The following is a 19,945-nucleotide window of genomic DNA, read 5'->3' as shown; positions in this document are numbered from 1 at the left end:
AAGAGGAGAGTGAAAAAGTTGTCTTAAAGCTCAACATTCAGAAAACTAAGATCGTGGCATCTGGTCCCATCACTTCATGGGAAATAGATGGGGAAACAGTGTCAGACTTTATTTTGCGGGGCTTCAAAATCACTGCGGATGCTGATTGCAGCCATGAAATTAAAAGACGCTTACTCCTTGGAAGGAAAGTTATGACCAACCTAGATACATATTAAAAAGCAGAGACATTACTTTGCCAACCAAGGTCTGTCTAGTCAAGGCTATGGTTTTTCCCGTGGTCATGTATGGATGTGAGAGCTGGACTGTGAAGAAAGCTGATTGCCGAAGAATTGATGCTTTTGAACTGTGGTGTTGGAGAAGACTCTTGAGAGTCCCTTGGATTGCAAGGGGATCCAACCAGTCCTTTCTAAAGAAGATCAGTCCTGGGTGTTCATTGGAAGGACTGATGCTAAAGCTGAAACTGCAATACTTTGGCCACCTCATGCGATGAGTTGACTCACTGGAAAAGACTCTGATGCTGGGAGAGATTGGGGGCGGGAGGAGAAGGGGACGACAGAGAATGAGATGGCTGGATGGCATCACCGACTCTGTGGACACGAGTTTGAGTGAACTCCGGGAGTTGGTGATGGACAGGGAGGCCTGGCGTGCTGTGATTCATGGGGTCTCAGAGAGTCGGACACGACTGAGCGACTGAACTGAACTGAACTGTTTGTAATTAATCAGACTTTGGGTGCCTGTGGTTAATTTTAGTCCTATATATTCTGCTGCTGTTGGAGACTTTTCTCCAGGTGCAAGCATTCAGGTAAAGGGACCCAGGCTCTATCCTATGTCATAATAGCTTTATATTCTGAGAATGTATGTATGATACAAAATATTGCGAAAGGGGAGGAGAGAATTGAAATATGGTGTGAACTTCTGTTTTCAGAAGTCACGACTAGTTCTTATATTTTTCCTGTCTTATCATTGTTTGTGATTCTGAGGCACAGTTAACAATGAAACATTATGTTAATTTCAGATATATGATATGATTCAACATTTCTGCATATTTTAAAATATCAACACACAAAAATTATTTATTTTAGTATGTGACAGAAATTCACATCATTAAAGTAATTAACAGATGGAGCTTTTTAAATGAGGTAAGTGCCCTGATGTATTCAGGGCAATAAGTTAGACTGGGGTGAATATCCTTGAAGGAATTGGCATTTCAGATTGGTCTTGGGTTGTAGGAATAGCTGATCATGTATAGTTGATGATTAACATTTCAGAGAGTAGAGAGTGTTTATAAAGGGCACAGCAGGGTATGTCCTTGTTATATTTTATTGGAAGAATAGAAACTTCCAAACATTTGAAGAAATTTAATTGGAATGATCTTGAAAGTAGATATTATGAAGACTAACAACAGTGTCAGGTGTGAGTTAGGAAGCAGAACCTCTGAGTTGATCCTTGAGATGAATATAATCCAGGTGGGCACCTGGACTCCTGCCTGTGGAAGACAAGACGCTGGCCCAGAGGGTCCAACCATGTTTACATGGGATTCTTAACCCACAGGAAATGGGAAAATAAACGGTGCTTGTTATGTTAAGCTGATGACTTAGGGGCTAATTTATTATGCAATTGTCTGAAACTAATACAGGAAGTTTCACAAACTTTTGTGGGTGTCTAATTTCCAAATTAATTTTCTCCAGCTTAAAATGCCTCTAGTAGGCTGTTTCCTCATACATCAGAGTCCTGAAGTATGGGGGTTCAGTTGCTCCATATACTTAATATTTTCCATATTTTTTTATCATTCTGTATGGTGATATATTGTGGTTTTAGTGTTTATCTGATGACTAATGAACTCGAATACATTTTTACACATTTATTGGCTATTTGAATATCATTTATTAAGCATCTGATAAAAATTTTTCTCTTTGAGTTGTCTTTTTGTTATAGATTATAGTGGTGGTTCATATAGCTAGATATGCATCCTTTATCAGGTGTACTTTGTGGTTTGCCTTTTTACTCTGTTAATCTTTGGATACAAAGAAATTCTTGATTTTCTTCTGGGATTAGTAATGTTAATATCTTGTTCAAGAAATCTTTGCCTAATTTGGTGCCACAAACATATTCCTTTGTGTTGTTCTCTGTCATCTGTATTGTTTCCCCTTTCATACTGGAATCTGCAATCCACCTAGACTTGTTTTTTGTTTATAGTGGAAGGTAGATATCAAGATGCATTTTTTCCCCATGAAGTATCTAATAGACCTAGTGTCATTTCTTCAAAAGACCTACTTTTCTGCATTGTACTGTAATAGAGCTTTGATTGTAATCTGGTGGATGACTATGTGTATGAAAGATTCTACTAAGTGTTTGTGATATTCAGTTGTCAAAAAAGCCATACTAGTCAGAAAACTGGCATATTTATCTATTTATTTTTGAGTAAGGGGGGAAATGTGCTATTTAAAATTCTGTGCCATTGCATGGCTTCACAGAGATCTCATTCTTGTTGATAGGACTTTAAAAACCTTTTGTTATAATTTGAGACAATGTTTAGTTATTGTCCATTTGAAGTTTATCCTGATCTTTGGAAAAATATATTGCTTACTTAAGACAAACCTACAGATGTTTCATCTGCCTTAATTCTTCCTGTTTCACTGGACAGGAAGCAGCATTCAGTGCCACAAATGATGTTATGAATTATGGCAAGAATAAAGAAGCTTTTAAAGGCATGTCCATAAATTTTTTTCTGAGAGAAAAGAGCCTTGGAGCCATGCATTCCTGCTGCTTCCTGTTCGCCTTCCTCCTTTATCCCACGTGGGACATAATGCAGACTGAGAGTGATTATAAACAAACTGATTATAGAAACTTAGAACCTTAGGTAAAAACACATTTAAGTTTCAAACGTATCACCTGTTCCCTAGCATTTAAATGATTCTGTTAACCTGGGCTCTCTGCTTCCAGGTTTGCTCAAACTCTCAGTTCATTCTCAATAGTCTGCTAGAGTCAGGGTCCCCAACCTTTTTGGCACCAGGGACCGGCTGGGTTTGGAAGATAATATTTCCACCAACTGGGGTAGGGGATGATTTCAGGATGATTAAGGACATTTTTGTGAACTTTATTTCTATTATTAGATCAGCTTCACATCACATCATCAAGCATTAGATACGAGAGGCTGGGGACCCCTGCTCTGGAGGGTTCTGTTTTCAACACAGAATACCTCACTCCTCCACTGGAAAGTCTCTAGTGGTTGTCATCTCACTTTGTGGTGTGAATCAAGTTCATTAGTGACCCAAGAAAGCCCACCAAACTATGACCCCGGGACTGTCACCTCTCTTGTCTCTTTTCCCCTTTCTTTTTTCCGTCATACTGATTTCTTGCTTTCCTAATAGGAACTTCTTCATCAAGCCTTTCAGATTCCCTCTTCCTGGAATATAATGCCTCTAGATGTTTATATCTATGATTCCTTCACCTCCTTTAAGTTTACTCACTTGTCTCCTCACAAAGGTTTTCCTTGGACTTCTCTATCCCTTATTTTTTTCTTTCTTTATCCACAGATCTTATCACCATTCAATATGTGACGTCGTTACTTAAGTTTATTATCTTTTCTTTCCAAACTAGAATGTAAGATGCATGACAATGGGGAATATTTTCTTTCTTTGGTGCCTTGAACAGTGGTTACACACATACTACATACTTGATAGTTGAATATGTGAATGAATAGTGTTCAGTTAGTTTGACCATGTGTTTTATAATCAGCTCTGTGAAGTTATTTCCAGAGACATGTTTCACAAGGACATTTCTTGTAGCCTAGATTTTCCGAAAGTGAGATTTTTGGCAGTGCCATTAAAGACAAAAATTCAAATTTTTGAAAAGCATTAGAGTGACTCATATATAAAAATTCAAAAGAGGAACAATACGTCAGAGGATGTATATTCATTTTTAAAGAGAGCTATACATAATAAAATATAGCAGATAATTATTGGGGAAATAAGACAGAATTAAGCAGGATATGTTCTCATTATGCTTAGTAAATTACAGAAATTACCTCTGAGCTCAAGATGGACAGCTCATCCTCAATCCAGTTTACCTGCTTAGAAACAGAATGTGCTGATAAATGTCTAGGTCTAAGGACAAAAGTTATCATTATCTAAAACTTGTTTCTTTTTTTTGGGGGGGACCCCCAAGTTTCTTAAAAACAAACCATATAAAATCCCTAAAGCAGGAATTCTTTATATGACTCCTAGAAATGTCTTGAAAATATATGTAAATTGTGTGTGAATGTGTATTTTCTGGGGAAAGTTTCCTAAATCTAATTTTTGAAAGAATCCAAGCAGAAAAAATGCAGAACCCAGCTTTAGATCAGTGATTCTTCTACCTGGCAACACATTAAAATCATCCAGGAAGCTTTTTAAAATTTTCAACCCCAGGTCTGCATTGCCAGCAGTTTGATTTATGTAGATCAGTCTGGGGTGGTGGGGTATAGGTACTAGATTTATTTATTGTTTGAGCTCCTTGATTGATGCTACTGTATCCACATAGCTGAGAATAATTTCTACCAATTGGATAGTACAAAATTACCTAAATGTTTTGTTAAAACACAACTATGCTTGTTTTTGAGCTAGTAGGTCTAGGGTGTGACCTGATAATGTGCATGACTAACAAGTTTCCAGATCAGTTTTTGCTTCTCATTTTGGGATCACACCATGAAAAACCTACTTTGGTACACTAGTTTTTAATGCTGGCTGCTCGTTGGGATTACCTGGGATGTTTTTTAACATGCTGTTGTTTGATACTACCTGGTTTAATTAGAGATGCTGATTTAACTGGTCTGAGATGAAATCTGGGCTTGGGTTTTTTAAATAGACTCTCAGTTAATTTTGTAACTTTTCAAAGAATTATTGATTCACAGAATCAGCGTATACAGAGGGACTGTATACCATTCACCCAGTTTCCTTCCTTGTTAACATCTTTGCAAAACTATTGTACAATATTAAAACCATGACATTGATGCTGGTACAATCCACAGCATGTTCAGATGTCATCAGTTTTACAGTCACTCAAGTCACTTGTGGGTATGGGGGCTGTGTGTGTAACAAGTTTCCAGATCAGTTTTGCTGCTCGTTTTGGGATCACACCATGAAAAACCTACTTTGGCACACTGGTTTTTAATGCTGGCTGCTCGTTGGGATTACCTGGGATGTTTTTAACATGCTGTTGTTTGATACTACCTGATTTAATTAGAGATGCTGATTTAACTGGTCTGAGATGAAATCTGGGCTTGGGTTTTTTAAATAGACTCTCAGTTAATTTTGTAACTTTTCAAAGAATTATTGATTCACAGAATCAGCGTATACAGAGGGACTGTATACCATTCACCCAGTTTCCTTCCTTGTTAACATCTTTGCAAAACTATTGTACAATATTAAAACCATGACATTGATGCTGGTACAATCCACAGCATGTTCAGATGTCATCAGTTTTACAGTCACTCTAGTCACTCATGGGTATGGGGGCTTTGCGTATGTGTGTGTGTGGTTCTCTAAGTTTTGTCCTGTGTGTCGAGGCATGTAGCCACCAATATAATCCAGATGTAGAATTGTTACATTATCACAAAGATCTTACATCCTTTATTAGCTCCTGTTTTGCAGTTACAGTCAACTCCTCTTCCCACCATTCCTAACTCTGGGCAATCACTGATATCTTCTCCATCTCTATCATTCAGTTATTTTAGGAAGGTTTACACAAACAGAATCATCCAGTACATGAGCTTTTGAGATTGGCTGTTTTCAGTCAATGTAATATCCATGTAATATCCAAGTTTTTGAGTATATCAGTAGTTTATGCTATTTATTGATAGTAGCATTTTATTGTATGAATATACCATAGTTTATTTACCCATTCATCCACTGAAGGACATTTGGATTATTTCCAGATTTTGACCTTTACAAATAAAACTATGAACATTCATGTACAGGTTTTTATATGACAATAAGTTTCCATTTCTCTGGGATAAATGCCCGAGAGTACAACTACTGGATCATATGGTAAGCACAAGTTTAGTTTTGTGAGAAACTGAAACTTCTACCATTTTACCTTCTAACTAGTAAAGCACCATTTTACCTTCTAATCAGTAAAGTATGAGTGGTCTCATTTTTCTGCATCCTTGCCAGCATTTGGTGTTCTCACAGTTTTTTGAAAAATTTAGCCACTAATTTAGGGCTTCCCTGGTAGCTCATCTGGTAAAGAAACATCCTGCAATGCAGGAGACCATGGTTCAATTCCTGGATTGGGAAGATCCCCTGGAGAAGGAAATGACAACCCACTCCATTAATTTGGGCTTTCCTGGTGGCTCAGTCCATAATGAATCCGCCTGCAATGTGGGAGACCTGGGTTCGATCCCTGGGATGGGAAAATCCCCTGGAAGAGAGCATGGCAACCCACTCCAGTATTCTTGCCTAGAGAATTCCCATGGACAGAGGAGCCTGGTGGGCTACAGTCCATGGGGTCACAAAGAGTCAGACATGACTGAGCGACTAAGCATAGCACAGACACTAATTTAAGTATGTAGTGATATCTCCTGTGGGTTTAATTTAAATTTTTCTTATATCTAATGATATTGAATATTTTCCCATATGCTTATGTGCCATCTGTATATCTTCTCTGGTTAAATGACTCTTCATATCTTTTCTTATTTGTCAAATATACTGATTTGTTTTTGTAGTGTTGAGGGTTGAGAGTTTGTTATATATTCTAGGTGTAAGAACTTTTTTTGAAGAAGGAAATGGCAACCCACTGTGATATTCTTGCCTGGAGAATTCCATGGACAGAAGAGCCTGGCTGGCTACAGTCCATGGAGTCACAAAGTGTCAGACATTAATGAGTAACTAACACACATACACACACACACACATACACACAAGACCTTTTATAAATATATGTGATTTATAAATATTACCTTTCAGTCTGTAGCTTGGTTTTTCATCCTCTTCACAAGGTATTCCACAAGGAAGAGGCTTTTAATTTTTCTGTGGTTCATTTTTTTTTCTTTTATGAATTGTGTGCTTTTGTTGTCAAGTCTAAAATATCTTTGCTTGCTCTAGAGACTTAGGACTTTTCCATATGCTTTTAACAATTTAATACTTCTACATTTTACTTTTAAGTTTGTGAATCTTTTGAGTTAATACTTTATTGTAAAGTATAAGATTTAAGTAAAGGTTTATTTTATGGGGCCTATGCTCTAAGTGCTCCAGAACCATTTGTTAAAAACATTTGTGCTGCAAAGTTATAGAAGAGGCCGTAAGGGATCCCAATATACAGGGGTTGTCAAGGAGCAGAAGACCCAGTGAGGAAGGAGAGTGCTGTGTCCTAGAATGCAATAGGGCAATGTGTTTCAAGAAGTGGTCTGCTGCTGCTGCTGCTAAGTTGCTTCAGTCGTGTCCGACTCTGTGAGACCCCATAGATGGCAGTCCATCAGGCACCCCATCCCTGGGATTCTCCAGGCAAGAACACTGGAGTGGGTTGCCATTTCCTTCTCCAATGCATGAAAGTGAAAAGTGAAAGTGAAGTCGCTCAGTCGTAACCGACCATCAGCGACCCCATGGACTGCAGCCTACCAGGCTCCTCTATGGGATTTTCCAGGCAAGAGTACTGGAGTGGGGTGCCATTGCCTTGTCCATCAAGAAGTGGTCAGCTCTGCCAAATACTGACAAGAGGTCAAGCAGAATGAGAGTTCAGATAAGATAGAGAAGTGGGACTGGGCTTTATACACAGAAACTTTATGCTGATAGAAATATGAGGACAGGATTTTCTTGTCTCTTATCAATCTCAGATATGCTGATGACACTACCCTTATGGCAGAAAGTGAAGAGGAACTCAAAAGCCTCTTGATGAAAGTGAAAGAGGAGAGTGGAAAGGTTGGCTTGAAGCTCAACGTTCAGAAAACAAAGATCATGGCATCTGGTCCCATCACTTCATGGGAAATAGATGGAAAAACAGTGGAAACAGTGTCAGACTTTATTTTTTGGGGCTCCAAAATCACTGCAGATGCTGATTGCAGCCATGACATTAAAAGACGCTTACTCCTTGGAAGGAAAGTTATGACCAACCTTGATAATATAATAAAAAGCAGAGACATTACTTTGCCAACCAAGGTCCGTCTAGTCAAGGCTATGGTTTTTCCCGTGGTCATGTATGGATGTGAGAGTTGGACTGTGAAGAAAGCTGATCACCAAAGAATTGATGCTTTTGAACTGTGGTGTTGGAGAAGACTCTTGAGAGTCCCTTGTACCGCAAGGAGATCCAACCAGTCCATTCTAAGGGAGATCGATCCTGGGTGTTCATTGGAAGGACTGATGCTAAAGCTGAGACTGCAATACTTTGGCCACCTCATGCGACGAGTTGACTCACTGGAAAAGACTCTGATGCTGGGAAGGGTTGGGGGTGGGAGGAGAAGGGGATGACCGAGGCTGAGATGGCTGGATGGCATCACCGACTCTGTGGACTTGAGTCTGGGTGAACTCCGGGAGTTGGTGATGGACAGGGAGGCTTGGCGTGCTGTGATTCATGGGGTCGCGGAGAGTCGGACACGACTGAGCAACTGAACTGAACTGAACTGATCGTAGCATATGAAAGAAGAATAGAAGCAGATGAGAAGTTGACTTCACGATAAGTTTTGCAATATTGTGGCATCTGTAGGGCTGGGAGTGACAGCAGCCTAACTTAAATAGCTAAAAACATATGACTCATATAAGCAATTGAGCGGGACTGGTTTTAGGACTAACTGGAGCCAGGGTATCTATCATCCCCAAGGTTTTCTTTCTGCCTCTGTCTTTACTTTTCCCTCTTCTTTGTGGATGGAACTTGTTTCTGAGAGAGACACATCATCTGGAGGTTGTAGGATGTAATTGGGGAGAGGGTGCTGCAGGGAGTTAGGAGTAGATAGGGGCTCTGTAGGAAAAGACGGAGACAGTAACCAGGATAATAGGGGTACAGGTAGTTCAACAAACATATTTTCACCTACAGTTCACTCTTGAACAATATGCATTTGAACTGCGTGGGTCCACGTACAGATTTTTTTTTTTCCTCAAGAAATAGGTACTATACCATCTGCAATTCATTGAGTCCAGGAACACAATACCACAGATAAAGAGGGTGACTGTAAAAGTATACTCAGATTTTTGACCTCTGGAAATGTCAGCACCCTTAATCATTGTTCAAGGGTCAATTTTATTTCCCTCATCCATCCACAGAAAAGATTACTGGGGAGCTGACTGTATCTTCATCATGTACATAGAAGTGTTCAGTTTAGTCAGTTCAGTCGCTCAGTCGTGTCTGACTCTGTGACCCCATAGACTGCAGCATGCCAGACCTCCCTGTCCATCACCAACTCCCAGAGTTTACTCAAACTTATGTCCATGGAGTTGGTGATGCCAACCAACCATGTCATCCTCTGTTATCCCCTTCTCCTTCCACCTTGAATCTTTCCCAGCATCAGGGTCTTTTCAAATGAGTCAGCTCTTCGCATCAGGTGGCCAAAGTATTAGAGTTTCAGCTTTGACATTAGTCCTTCCAATGAATATTTAGAACTGATTTCCTTCTATGATTATGAACATAGAAGTGTTCATATGTACTCAAACCTTATTTATTGCATATGAATATTTGTGTGTTCATATGCACAGAATAGATGTCTTATAATAGGATTTTCATATAATTTTTTAAATCTAAATATAGAATATTTCAGAAAAACAGGTTTGTTGTTCTACTAGGTGCCTGAGCTCCATCTCAAAAGGACTAGGCAATGGTTTTTAAATTTTTTTTAAATTTATTTTATTGGAGTCAAATTACCTTACATTAATATATTGGTTGGTTTTGCCATACATTGACATGAATCCGCCCCAGGTGTACATGTGTTCCCTTTCTTGAACCCCCCTCCCACCTCCCTCTTCCCCATATCCTCCCTCCATGTCATCCCCGTGCACCAGCCCCAAGCATCTTGTATCATGTGTCGAACCTGGACTGGTCACTTATGATAATACACATGCTACAATGCCGTTCTCCCCAATCATCCCACCTTCACCCTCTCCCACAGAGTCCCAAAGACTGTTCTATATGCCTGTGTCTCTTTTGCAGTCTCGTATACGGGGTTCAGGTTACCATCTTTCTAAATTCCATATATATGCGTTAGTATACTGAATTGATGTTTTTCTTTCTGGCTTACTTCACTCTGTATAATTGGCTCCACTTTCATCCACCTCATTAAAACTGATTCAAATGCATTCTTTCTGATGGCTGAAAAATACTCCATTGTGTATATGTACCAAAGCTTTCTTATCCATTCATCTGCAGATGGACATCTAGGTTGCTTCCATGTCCTGGCTATTATAAACAGGCGCTGCAATGAACATTGGAGTACATGTGTCTCTTTCAATTCTGGTTTCCTCGGTGTGTATGCCCAGGAGTGCGATTGCTGGATCATATGGCAGTTCTATTTTCAGTTTTTTGAGGAATCTCCACACTGTTCTCCATAGTGGCTGTACTAGTTTGCATTCCCACCAACAGTGTAAGAGGGTTCCCTTCTCTCCACACCCTCTCCAGAATTTATTGCATGTAGACTTTTGGATAGCAGCCATTCTGACTGGTGTGAAATGGTATCTCATTGTGGTTTTGATTTGCATTTCTCTGATGATGAGGGATGTTGAGCATTTTTTCATGTGTTTTTTAGCCATCTTTATGTCTTCTTTGGAGAAATGTCTGTTTAGTTCTTTGGCCCATTTTTTGATTGGGTCACTTAGTTTTCTGGAATTGAGCTTCAGGAGCTGCTTGTATATTTTGGAGATGAATCCTTTATCAGTTGCTTCATTTGCTATTATTTTCTCCCATTCTGAAGGCTGTCTTTTCACCTTGCTTATAGTTTCCTTTGCTGTGCAGAAGCTTTTGATTTTAATTAGATCCCATTTGTTTATTTTTGCTTTTATTTCCAATATTATTACTTGTTTTACAATGTTGTGTTACATAGTTGCTTTACCATATATAGTACTGTTGCTTTATGATATTAGTTTCTACTGAGCAGCAAAATGAGTCAGCTATATGTTTACATACAGCCCCTCCCTTTTGAACATCCTTCCCATTAATGTCAACATAGTGCATTAAGTACAGTTCTCTGTCCCATACAGTGTTCTCGTTAGTTATCCAATATATGCACAGTGCCAGTAGTATATACGTGTCAATCTCAGTCCCTCCCACCCTCCTCCTTTCCCCCTTGGTATCCATACATTTGTTCTCTACATCTATGTCTCAATTTCTGTTTTGCAAATAGAATCATCTGTAACATTTTTTTCTAGATCCCACATGTATGCATTAATATACAATATTTGTTTTCATCTTTCTGATTTGCTTTATTCTGTATGACCGTCTTTAAGCTCATCTACATCTCTACAAATGACCCAGTTTCATTCCTTTTTATGGCTGAGTGGTATTCCATTGTGTATATGTACCACTGTTGATGGACATTTAAGTTGCTTTTATGTCCTGACTGTTGTTAATAGTGGTAGTATGAGCATTAGGGTACATGTATCTTTTTCAATTATGGTTTTCTGTGGGTATATGCTCAGGAGTGAGTTTGCTAGATCATATGGTAATTCTATTTCTAGTTTTGTAAGGAAAACTCCATACTGTTTGGGTTGTTTTGTATATATTAAGTTGCATGAGCTCTTTGCATTTTTGAGATTAATCCTTTGTCAGTTGCTTTATTTGCAAAATTTTTCCTCTATTCTGAGGGTTTTTTAATCCTTTGCCAAGTAAAAGATCCCATTTGTTTGTTTTTATTTTCATTACTCTAAGAAGTAGATCATAAAAGATCTTACTGTGATTTATGTCAAAGAGTGTTCTGCCTATATTTTTCTCTAAGAGTTTTATAATATGTGGCCTTAAATTCAGGTCTTTAATCTATTTTGAATTTATTTTTTTGTATCATGTTAGAAAGTGGTCTAATATCGTTCTTTTACATGTAGCTGTGCAGTTTTCCCAGCACCACTTACTGAACAGGCTGTCTTTTTCCATTGTATATTCTTACCTCTTTTGTCATCAATTTTGGTGGACATGAGTTTGACAAAACTCCAGGAGATAGTGAAGGACAGGGAAGCCAGGTGTACTTCTGTCCATGGGGTCACAAAGAGTTGGACGTGACTGAGTGACTAAGCAACGAAAAGGAGAGTGTAGGTGTATAGGTTTGAAAATGGGGCTTCCCCAATGGTGCTAGTGGTAAAGAACCCACATGCCAATACAGGAGATGTAAGAGACAAGGATTTCATCCCTGGGTTGGGAAGATTCCCTCGAGAAGGGCATGATAACTCACCCCAGTCGTCTTGCCTGGAAAATCCCATGAACAGAGGAGCCTGATCTCTGGGCCCTTTGTCTTGTTCCATAGATCTATATTTCTGTTTCTGTGCCAGTGCCATACTGTCTTGATAATAGTAGCTTTGTAGTATAATCTGACATAATATGAAGTAATCACAGGAACACATTCAAGGCCCAAATTTGGGAACTGTTTCAGGAGGCTGCATATCTTTATGATATAAATCTAGCTTTACTCCTTAATGCTCAGTTACTCTCATAATAGACTCGATTGCACATGTACTTATTGATCACTATTCTCAACATGTAGTAGAATATATCAAAAAGGAAAGAAGCTGAAAGATGGCTCACTGAATAATGTAGGTATAGAAGTTAAAACACATTATTGTTCCAAATTGCTTTAAGTTCAAGTCCTAAGTCCTTACCAAGCTGTTTTTGAGTTGTAAAATGGTCCTATCCCACTAAACAAGTCCTTTTGAATCTGCCATGAATAGGCTGAAGTTTCTTGCAAGGAAAATATCTCGAAAGGAAGAATTTGAAGTGGAAGTTCCTAAAAGGGTTTCCTTTCATAGCTTGATGGAGAAAAATCCTTTCACCTTATCAGAGATTTATGTCTTGGCAAAAGCCATCTTTGTTTACTGCATCTCCATTCTATCAGAAGTTGATTAGACAAACACACTCCATGTGACTGTAACAAGTTTTCCTGTTCTTTACATCCAGGAAGCCAGCCATAAACAACTCTCTTACTGCTGCAGATCCCATAGCTTCTGTGTCACTTTTAATAATGTTGTCTGAGCTCAGCTGGGCAAGTGAATATAGATTCAGAATGCTATAAATGTAGCCTTGTCTGTCAAATACTTTCACCTTTGATAAAAAGAATTATTAAATCAACTCATAATCAGCCATGTGTGCTATCTGGACAGTCTGGGGAAATAAGTATGTTTTAATTTCATGTTCCCCAGCAGAGGGTCTTTCCTGGTTTTTGGTGTAAATTTCTTAGGACTGTGTTTGTTTGATAGTTATTTCAATTCAAAGAACATTTCCATATAACCCTCTATTTTTGTCTCTTCTTCATATATGTTGTATCAGCACATAACCTCAAACAACACATTAAATTCTCTAAGCACTTGTTCTATTCCCCATGTTTGCATCATGTATAGATTGATAATAAATTTTCTATTCCATCTCACCATTTGCCATAATCCATTTTCTCAAGAAGTAGCTTCAATAACTATAGTAATATTATAATATATGATAACTATAGCATCAATAACTCAGGTCTAACTAAGTTCTAAGGCTGCACTGTTAGAAAAATTGTATGAATGGAAAAGAATTGATGGTGCCTGTTCACTAATTGAATGTGATCTTTGTAGTTAGTTCAACTCTTAGTGCCAGACATACGTCTTGAAAATAAATATTATTCAGGAAAACCATCAAAACCACCCCTACAGTCTTATTCTGGGCTACACTGTTGAATAATGATGTATGCATGCATGACTATTGTTCAGATGCTAAGTTATGTCCCATTCTTTGCAACCCCATGGACTATAGCACACCAAGCTCCTCTATCGTCCAATATCTCCCAGAGTTTGCACAAATTCAGGTCCATTGAATCAGTGATTCTAACAATCTCATCCTTGTCCTTTTCCTTTCAGTCTTTCCCAGCATCAGTGTCTTTTCCAGTGAGTTGGTCTTTCACATCAAATGGCCAAAGTATTGGAACTTCAGCTTCAGCCCTTCCAATGAATATTCAGGGTTGATTTCCTTTAGGATTGCCTGGTTTGATCTCCTTGCAGTCCAAGGGATTTTCAAGAGTCCTCTAACACCACAATTCAAAAGCGTCAATTTTTTGGCACTCATCCTTCTTTATGACCCAACTCTCACCTCCATTCATGACTACTAGAAAAAACATAGCTTTCACTATACACACCTTTGTCAGCAAAATGATGTCTCTACTTTTTAATATGCTGTTTAGGTTTGTCATAGCTTTCCTTCCCAGGAGAAAGTTTCTTTTAATTTCATGGCTGCAGTCACCGTCAGCAGTGATGTTGGAGCCCAAGAAAATAAAATCTGTCACTGCTTCCACATTTTCCCATCTATTTGCCAGTGATGGAACTGGATGCTGTAATCTGTTTTTGAATGTTGAGTTTCAGTGCAACATTTTTACTCTTGTCTTTCACCCTCAACAGGAGGCTCTTTAGATCCTCTTCACCTTCTGCCATTGGTAGTGGTTTAGTTGCTAAGCTGTGTCTGACTTTTGCGACCACATGGACCAGGCTCCTCTGCCCATGGGATTCTCCAGGCAAGAACACAGGGGTGGGTTGCTATTTCCTTTTCCAGGAGATCTTCCTGACTCAGGAATTGAACCCAGGTCTGCTGCATTGAAGGCAGATTCTTTCTGCCATTAGAGTGGTATTATCTACACATCTGAGATTGTTGATATTTCTATAATCTTGATTCCAGCTTGTGACTTATCCAGCCCAGGATTTCACATGAGGTACTCTTCATATAAGTTAAATAAGCAGGGTGACAATATATAGCCTTGACATACTCCTTTCCTAACCCTGAACCAGTCCATTGTTCCATGTCTGGTTCTGAGTGTTGCTTCTTGACCTGTGTACAGGTTTCTCAGGTGTAGATAAGATGTTCTGGTATTGCTGTCTCTAAACATTTTCCACAGTTTATTGTGATCCACATAGTCAAAGGCTTTAGCATAGTTAATGAATCAGAAGTAGATGTTTTTCTGGAATTTCCTTGCTTTCTCCATGACTTAACGAATATTAGCGTTTTGGTCTCTGGTTCCTCTGACTCTTTGAAACCCAGCTTGTACATCTGGAAGTTCTCAGTTCATGTACTGAAGCCAAGCTTGAAGGATTTTGAGCATAATCTTATAACCATGTTAAATGAGCACAATTGTACAGTAATTTGAACATTCTTTGGCATTCCCTTCTTTGGGATTGGGACAGAAAGTGACCTTTTCCAGTCCTGTGGCCACTGCTGTGTTTTGTATAGTTCTGTGTTTTCTTGCCATATCTTTTTAATCTCTTCTGCTTCTGTTAGGTCCCTAAGATTTCTGTCCTTTATCATGCCCATCTTTCTATGAAATATTCTCTTGGTGTCTCCAGTTTTCTTGAAGAGATCTCTAGTCTTTCCCATTCTATCATTTTCCTCTACTCTTTGCATTGTTCATTTCAGTGCATGAAATGGTGAAATCCCAGGCCTTATTCTTATTCATTTTGTGATTTAGGTCAGGTGTCTTCCAGCTGTTTAGTATCAGTTTCCCCATCTGTCTAATAGATATAAAAATGTATCTCTCAGAGTTATTGTAACAATTTGAAGTTTGAACATAACTCACCATGGTGTCTTACAGTCAAATTTTACAATAGTTGTCTTTCAGCAAAAGAACTAAATCAGTAGTCATTTAATAAACTGTATTATTGTGGATCATTTACCCACCTAGTTGACTTGGAGAACAATTTGCTCTATGGACCCAACTTCCTTTGCCCTGGCTCTGGCTCCATCTCATCCATATCTCATGAGTGCCTTATCTTCTCCAGTTTCCCCAGCTTCTTCATTGGGACTAGTTACAGATCTCTGCCATGCTGGAACCCTCATGCTTCTGTGGTAGGTTCCAGTTCTTGAATGCTTCTATGGAATGGACACTACCCCAATGTCCTGGGAACATGTTACCACAAACTTATCTAAGCGATGTTTGTGGCTAAGAGTGTTGAGAATGCTTTGTGTTCCAGGTCCTTTATATTGGTACTTTACTTTAAAAACAAAAATGCTAATTGTATTTTGTAATCTTAAATAATTGTGACTGGAACTTTTATTGTGCAACCTTTTTTTTTAACGTGTTATTGGGAATTATTTATGGAACTTGGCATGTTTTTTGGATCTTCTCCCCAGCTTACTGAATTCTATTTTAATTCTGAAAATTTGGTATCTTTAGGATCTTTCTGGGCATGTATCATTTGTTTTGTAAATAGATATATTTTTATTCCTTAAGTTTTTAAAATTTTTTACATCTTTAAGTCCAGTTGCATTAACCAAATTGTCCACAATAATTTTCACAATTGCAATAGTTGACACAGATGTCTTATTCTTTTGTGTTATTATTTTAACATTTCACTCTTCAGTATAATATTAAGTTTTTGTTAAATATCTGTTGCTAGTAGTTATCATTGTATTTTTTCCTTCTATTTCTATTAGAGTTTTTTGTTATTATTGGCTCTTTAAACTTTATTGATCTTCATATAATTATATATATTGTTTACTTAAGTAGAGATCCTCATTTTGGTCATTCTTTCTGGAGTAAAAACTATCTAGCCATTATATATTATGGTTTTATCTATTTCCTGATTTGTTTTTAATAATATTGAAGTGAAATTCACATAACATAAAATTGAGGATTTTAAATGTTAATTCAGTGGTATTTAGCACATCCATAATATGTGCAACTGTGAACTTTATCTGATTCTAAAGCATTTTTATCACCCAAAAGGAAACCTACTAACCAGTTACTCCTCATTCTCGTTCTTCTCTACTCTCACCAGCTGACAACTGCCAGTCAGCTCGCTCTCTTTGGGTTTTTCCTGTCCTATGTATTTCACACAAATGATATCATACCATCAATATGTGGTGTTTGATGGCTGACTGCTTTCCCTCAGAATGTTTTGAAGTTTCCTCCAAATTGTAGCATTTATCAATACTTCATTTACTTTTCCTGCTAAATAAGAATACATTGTAATAATTGTGTCTATCCATCCTTTGATGGGTCAGTTCAGTTCAGTTCAGTTGCTCAGTCATGTCCAACTCTTTGCAACCCCATGAATCGTAGCATGCCAGGCCTCCCTGTCCATCACCAACTCCCGGAGTCTACCCAAACCCATGTCCACTGAGTCAGTGATGCCATCCAACCATCTCATTCTGTCATGCCCTTCTCCTCCTGCCCCCAATCCCTCCCAGCATCAGAGTCTTTTCCAGTGAGTCAGCTCTTCTCTTGAGGTAGCCGAAGTATTGGAGTTTTAGCTTTATCATCAGTCCTTCCAGTGAACACCCAGGACTGATCTCCTTTAGGGTGGATTGGCTAGATCTCCTTGAAGTCCAAGGGACTCTCAAGAGTCTTCTCCAGCACCACAGTTCAAAAGCATAAATTCTTCAGCACTCAGCTTTCTTTATAGTCCAACTCTCATATCCATACATGACCACTGGAAAAACCATAGCCTTGACTAGACAGACCTTTGTTGGCAAAGGACCTTTGAGCTACTGTGAACAGTGCTGCTGTGAGTGCAGGTGAATATGTATTCAATTACCTCTTCATTTCTGCTGGGTATGTACTGAATGGATTGCTCAGTTGTATACTTTTTTTTTTAATTTGTTCATTTTATTCCTTTACAGCTTAATCATCTTCATTGTACTTTTTCTGCAAAGGTTCCATTTTACTGTTTTTCTTAAAAATTTTTTTTTAGTATAGTTGCTTTACAATGTTGTGTTACTTTCTAATGTAAAGGAAAATGAATAAACTATATGTTTACATATATCTCCTCTTTTTTGGATTTCCTTCTCATTTAGGTTATCACAGAGCATTGACTAGAGCTCCCTATGCAGTAGATTCTCATTAATTATCTATTTTATACATACTATCAATAGTGTGTATATGCCAATTCCTATCTCCCAGTTTATTCCACCCTGCTTTTCTCCTTTGATATCCACACCTTTGTTCTCTCCATCTGTGTGTCTATTTCTGCTTTTATATAAGATCATCTATACCATTTTTTTTTCTCATTTCACATATACACATTAATAAACAATATTTTGTTTTTCTCTGATTTCCCTCTGTATGACGCTCTCTAGGTCCATCCACATCTCTGCAAATGATCCAGTTTGTTCCTGTTTATGACTGAGTAATATTCCTTTGTATATGTATGTACCACATCTTTTCTATCCTTTCATCTGTTAATGGACATCTAGGTTGATTCCACATCCTGGCTACTGCAAATAGTGCTGCTATGAATATTAGGGTGCATGGATCTTTTTGAATTATGGTTTTATCTTCCCAATAGTGGGATTGTTGGGTCACATGGTAGTTCTATTTTTAGTTTTTTAAGGAACCTCCCTACGGTTCTCCATAGTGACCATGTCAATTTACATTCCCACCAACATTTCAGGAGGGTCCCCCTTTTCTCCATACCCTCTTCAGCATTTGTTGTTTGTGGATTTTGTGATGATGGCCATTCTGACCAGTGTGAGGTCAGAATCATTAATGTTTTGAGATCATATATTTCTCATTGTAGTTTTGATTTGCATTTCTCTGTTAGTGATGTTGAGCATCCTTTCATGTTTGTTGGCCATCTCTGTGTCTTCTCTTGAGAACTGTCTATTTAGGTCTTCTGCCCCTTCTATTCGTTTTTATTGGGTTGGTTGTTTTTTTTGAAATTGAACTGCATGAGCTGTTTGTATAACTTTGTAAATTAATTTTTTCTCCATTGCTTCATTTGCAAATATTTTCTCTCATTCTGAGGGTTGTCTTTCCATCTTGTTTATGGTTTCCTTTACTGTTCAGAACCTTTAAATTTAATTAGGTCCAATTTGTTTATTTTATTTAAGTTTATTTTTAATTGGAGGATAATTGCTTTACAATATTGTGTCAGTTTCCACCATACATCAATACATATGTCTCCTTTCTCTTGAACTTCCCTCCCACCTTCTACTCCATCCCACTCCTCTAGGATATTAAAGAGCACCATGTTTGAGCTCCTTGTGTCATACAGCAAATTTCCACTGGCTAATTTTGTATGTGATAATACATGTTTCAATGCTACTCTCTCAACTTGTCCCACCCTCTCCTTCCCCCACTGTGTCCACAAGTCAGTTCTTAATGTCTGTGTTTCCATTGCCACCCAGTAGATAGGTTCATCAGTACCATCTTTCTAAATTCCATATATATTCATTAATATACAAGATCTGTCTTTCTCTAACTTACTCACCCTGTATAATTGGCTCTAGGCTCATCTATCTTGTTAGAATTGAGTCAAATGTGTTCATTTTATGGCTGAGTCATATTCCATTGCGTATATGTACCACAACTTCTTTATCCATCTGTCGATGGACATCTAGGTTACTTCCATGTCCTAGCTATTATAAATAGTACTTATTATTCTCATTATTCTAGGAGGTGAGCCAAAAAAGATCTTGCTGTGATTTATATCAAAGAATGTTCTATGTTTACCTCTAAGAGTTTTAGGTCTTTAATCCATCTTGAGTTTATTTTTGTGTATGGTGTTAGGGAGTGTTGTAGTACCATTCTTTTACATGTAGCTGTCCAGTTTTCCCAGCAACACTTATTTTGAGAGGCTGTCTTTCCTCCATTTTATATTCTGGCCTCCTTTTTCATAGATTAGGTGATCATAGGTATGTGGGTTTATCTCTGGGTTTTCTATCCTTTTCCATTGATCTATGTTTCTGGTTTTGTGCCAGTACTGTACAATCTTGACCACTGTAACCCTATAGTGTAGTCTGAAGTCAGGGAGCCTGATTCCTCCAACTTGTTTTTCTTTTTATCTTCAAGATTGCTTTTGTTATTTTTGAGTTTCCAAACAAACTGTAAAAA

Source organism: Moschus berezovskii, chromosome 10 (assembly GCF_049115385.1).
Source record: "Moschus berezovskii isolate FMDL1 chromosome 10, NW_MosBer_1.0, whole genome shotgun sequence".
NCBI classification, from domain to species: Eukaryota; Metazoa; Chordata; class Mammalia; order Artiodactyla; family Moschidae; genus Moschus; species Moschus berezovskii.
This window is presented reverse-complemented; position numbering follows the sequence as displayed.